Source organism: Lethenteron reissneri, chromosome 23, assembly GCF_015708825.2.
Source record: "Lethenteron reissneri isolate LAM-NWPU_2019-01 chromosome 23, ASM1570882v1, whole genome shotgun sequence".
NCBI classification, from domain to species: Eukaryota; Metazoa; Chordata; class Hyperoartia; order Petromyzontiformes; family Petromyzontidae; genus Lethenteron; species Lethenteron reissneri.
The window spans coordinates 22,501-27,332 of record NC_083801.1 but is presented as its reverse complement, the minus strand read 5'-3'; the positions used below and the strand labels follow the sequence as shown (position 1 = coordinate 27,332).

The 4,832-nt window shown below is 51.1% G+C and overlaps 1 pseudogene; it reads right to left on the bottom strand.

Annotated features, from left to right (window-relative positions):
• Window positions 1–630: 630 nt before the first annotated feature.
• The window catches only part of LOC133346257 (28S ribosomal RNA), an 8,099-nt pseudogene continuing 3,897 nt past the window's right edge, over window positions 631–4,832 (bottom strand).

Here is a 4,832-nt window from a genome sequence, read left to right as displayed (position 1 = left end):
TATCGTACGCACGCCGTGAATCTTCCGCAGGCTTTTCCAGCAGATTTGCACGTGCACTCAAAAAAGTCAAAATTTTTACAGATAGACCCCATCAAACGGGAGAAATTGGCCGGGATTGCTCTCATGCGCGTTACGGGGCCTCGTTTCTTTCGTGCCGAATTCCCTCGAGCTGGGAAATCGCAAATTTTAGTGTCGCCAAATATCGTACGAACGCCATGACACTTCCACAGGCTTTTCCAGCAGATTTGCACGTGCACCAAAAAAAGTCAAAATTATTTACAGATAGACCCCATCAAACGGGAGAAATTGGCCGGGATTGCTCTCATGCGCGTTACGGGGCATCGTTTCTGTCGCGCCGAATTCCCTCGGGCTGACAAAACGCTGTTTTGCGTTGCCCCCCCCCCCCCCGACAGACGGGTATATTAAAATAGCATAGAAATTGCAGGTTTAAAAAATGTCACTTTGTCAGACACCCACCGACCTAGGGGCGGCTCACCTAACCGTATTTTTCCGACCGAGCAAAGTCAGCCGAGTCCCCCCGGTATCTCACTGGGAAGCTGCTGTTTTAGCAGCGTCACACGAGTGCGTTCGGTCCTTTTAGGAGCCGTGGTGCCCATGGGTGGCACCAGGACAAAGCCTTGTCTCAAGGGCTGACTTTCAGTAGATCGCAGCGAGGAAGCTGCTCTGCTACTTACAAAACCCCGAGCCAGAACCAGGTCGTTTACGAATGATTTGGCAGCCAGCTTTCCCGCGAGCATGCTGTCGAGCGACTGAGGAGAGGGCCACCGAACGCTTGCGGCGGCACCTCGATCCAGGGTCTTGCGGCATTCCGCACCGGGCAGGAGTCCACCCGGCTATGATAGGCCAACCGAAGATCCGGGCGCAATAGTATCGTCGCGTCTAGGGGGGATTCGGACTTAGAGGCGTTCAGTCATAATCCCTCAGATGGTAGCGTCGCACCGTTGGCTCGTCAGCCAAGCGCACGCGCCAAATGTTTGAACCTGCGGTTCCTCTCGTACTGAGCAGGATTACTATTGCGACGACACAGCATCAGTAGGGTAAAACTAACCTGTCTCACGACGGTCTAAACCCAGCTCACGTTCCCTATTAGTGGGTGAACAATCCAACGCTTGGTGAATTCTGCTTCACAATGATAGGAAGAGCCGATATCGAAGGATCAAAAAGCGACGTCGCTATGAACGCTTAGGCCGCCACAAGCCAGTTATCTCTGTGGTAACTTTTCTGACACCTCTTGCTTAAAACCCAAAATGTCAAAAGGATCGTGAGGCCCCGCTTTCACGGTCTGTACTCGTACTGAAAATCAAGATCAAGCGAGCTTTTGCCCTTCTGCTCCACGGGAGGTTTCTGTCCTCCCTGAGCTCGCCTTAGGACACCTGCAGTTACCGTTTGACAGGTGTACCGCCCCAGTCAAACTCCCCACCAGACACTGTCCCCGGAGCGGGTCGTGCCCGGCACCACGAACGGTGTTCGGGCGCCAGAGGCACTTGGAGCCAGAAGCGAGAGCCCCCCGCGGGGCTCGCCTCCCCGCCTCACCGGGTAAGTGAAAAAAGATCAAAGTAGTGGTATTTCACCGCCGGCACCCAGAGCCACGAGGGATGAGCACCTCCCACTTATCCTACACCTCTCATGCCTTTTCACCGTGCCAGGCTAGAGTCAAGCTCAACAGGGTCTTCTTTCCCCGCTGATTCCGCCAAGCCCGTTCCCTTGGCTGTGGTTTCGCTGGATAGTAGATAGGGACAGTGGGAATCTCGTTCATCCATTCATGCGCGTCACTAATTAGATGACGAGGCATTTGGCTATTTTCATTCGGCTTTTTTACAAGCCAATCCTTTCCGGGTTGAATGGCCCGTCCATAACCAACGTCAATAGTGGTTAATGCGCAAGATGATTTTAATCATCACGAGATTCCCATGCGGTCGCCGGTTTGTCGTCGCTCTGATATCTGGCACCAAAAATATCAGAGAATGAAGGCCAATATTACCAGGACCCCCAAACTGGTGTACGCCAATGTCCTCGGTGCCTCAAGCTGTCGTCGCCCTGTTACCTGGCACGGTTGGCAACAGGGAATGGGAATCAATATTACCAGGACCCCCAAACTGGTGTCAGCCAATGTCCTAGGTGCCCCAAGCTGTCGTCACTCTATTACCAGGCACCATTGGCAACAGAGAGTGGAGTGTGCCAACCCATGCACTCCCTCATTTTTCCTACGATCGATCATAAACGGCAGAGTTACCGCAGAACATTCTCAGGATGTCAAGAGAGAAAAGCAATGTTTTGCGGGAGATCATCTTAGCCAGGGTAGAAATTTGGGGGCTGGTCAGTCCCAGAGATGTTAACAACTCATTGTTTTCCAGAGGCCACTTTCCTCTCGCACCTACTGGGAAGCCGAAGAATGTGACCTTATTAGCTTTCGTAACTACACTGATCTGATCACGCAAGGGGGAGTAGTAAGTTACCTTGTCAGCAGCGGCCTGAGACAAGGTTTTACACGAGACTTCATACCGGACGGTGACATCGACAACTAATGCTTTTTCCCCCTTCACGAACATGAGATCTGGTTTCCGTAGTTCTCCACCCTCGGATCTAAGGCGTGGTTCCTTGTAAACCCACCAGCCCAGACGTGTTGCTTCATTCGCAAGAATATCACCGATCTTATTGTGCCGAGCAATCCTTGCTTTCTGAACAGCAGGACATTGACCAAGAATATGCGAGAGAATTTCCAGTCTGGAGGAGCACTTTCTGCAGGAGCGTAGGGCACCCTCTCTGCCCCTGTTCAAGCTCTCCCGAGTCGGGTAGAGGTTAGATCTTACTTGCAGCGCGGCGATATAGTAACATTGTTTGAGGCCACCTCGTATCCCCAGCCACGTATTACTAACCTTGTCGTGCGCAAAATTTTCAACACCCACACCTTGCACTGGTTTCTCACACCATCTCTTGAATTCGAGCTGCCGCCAGTTACATGGTTTAGGGTATACCGGCTCTTTCGAGGCGAGGTCTGTAGAAAACACCGAAGGAATGACTTGACAATCACCTCCGGCTCGGATCCATAGGTTTTTGAACTTCTCATCCACGCCCTGCGAGGACACTATACTTCGTATCATAGCATCAGAAGAGTTGGCAATGCGCTGCAGCCTTCTCAGCTGCGCGGATGGTATCATGCTTTCCAACTTCATGATTGCTAGGCCTCCATCACAAGCTCTGGCGTATAGCAGTCCGTTGCAGGTAGAAGGTGGAAGATGGAGCCAACCCTTAACCGCGTTCCTAATTGCTTGGTCCAAAATTCGCAAGGTGGTCGGTCTGCAATCAGCATGATCGCCTGGGTACAGTAGTCGAGGTACGGCGTATGCATTGAGAAGTTCCACCTTCTGAGTCGGTTTCAAAGGTGCCTCGTCAATGTTTGAGATTCATTTCTTTAATTGTACATTCAGGTCTGGCTTTACAATGCCAGTCCACGGGCTGATTTTCATACCAAGGTATTTCGCGGATTCCTCAGGCCCAACCATTTGGACTCGCACCTCAGCTATGGCCCACGGGTCGCAGTTATTCACCGTGTACGAGTCTTTCGTTGGGTTCAACATGAAGCCCTGGCATTTGTTGGCTTGTACCTTAAGCCCTGATAGTTTGCAGAATGATTCTCGGATGGCGATATTGGTGGTCATGCCCTGCCATGATTCACTCATCAACACCAAGTCATCTGCAAACGCCAGCGAAGTCACACACTCGGCTTCAATAGTGTATCCGACACCATGCGTCTCCAAGGCACATAAGAGAGGGTCCATGGCTAGGCTGAACAACAGGGGAGACATCGGATCACCCTGCTTCACACCAACTCGGATGTTAATTTCAGGACTCGAGGTGTCCTTACTCTTTAACGAGGTCGTGCATTGGTCGTAGGCGTTTCGAATGATGTTAATCATATGCTCGTCCACTTGTTTTTGCCTGAGTACCCACATGATGTGGGCATGGGACACCGAGTCGAAGGCTTTAGCCACATCAATGAATACCACCGCCAACGACTTGCGAGCTTTCTTTGCCTGATTCATAATGTCTTGAAGTACCTTTAGGTTTTCTGAGCAGCCTGGTGCAGCAATAAACCCGCGTTGCCGCGGATTCAGAGAGCAAGCACGTTCTAGGCGTGCAGTGAGGATCCTGGAAAACAGTCTGAGGACTATGGAGCTAATCGTTATCGGTCTCCAATTTCCCAGATCCTTCAGTAGATCCTCACTCATAACCTTGGGTATCAGAACAGATGTATTTCTTTTCAGCTCTTTGGGGATGATGCCAGTAACCAATCAAGCATTGAAGAGGGCTGCCAGTGTCTTTCCCTCTGGATCAGCAACGATGATTGCTGCCTTTGTCACGCCATCTGGTCCTGGCACAGATGATGGTTTAATTGCACGAATGCCCGCCACAACCTCTTCCACCGTAATCAGGGATTCAAAGTGGTCATTGTTCGCTACCGTCAGAGACGTAAATTGGCCGAGGCCATTGAAAGGTATTATTTCCTCCCACTTGTTACGGTAGAAGTCATACACCTCCTTGATAGGAATCTGACACTCCTGTCGGTCGTTGCCATCAGGGACTAGAGAGGCCAACCGAGAGTGGTTTCTGAAGAACAGCTTCTGATGCTTCATGAAGTTGCCTCTCTTTTCTGCTCTCTTTTTCATCCAAGTCCTCGCAGGCATCGTCCTGGGCTTGATAACATCCTCTGTGGTTTTTGAACGGCCACCTCTGGTCCTAACCACTCGCATTAGTCGAAGCATTGACTTTGTTGCATTGTCAACTTGGACATCCTGCTGACCCTCACCCTG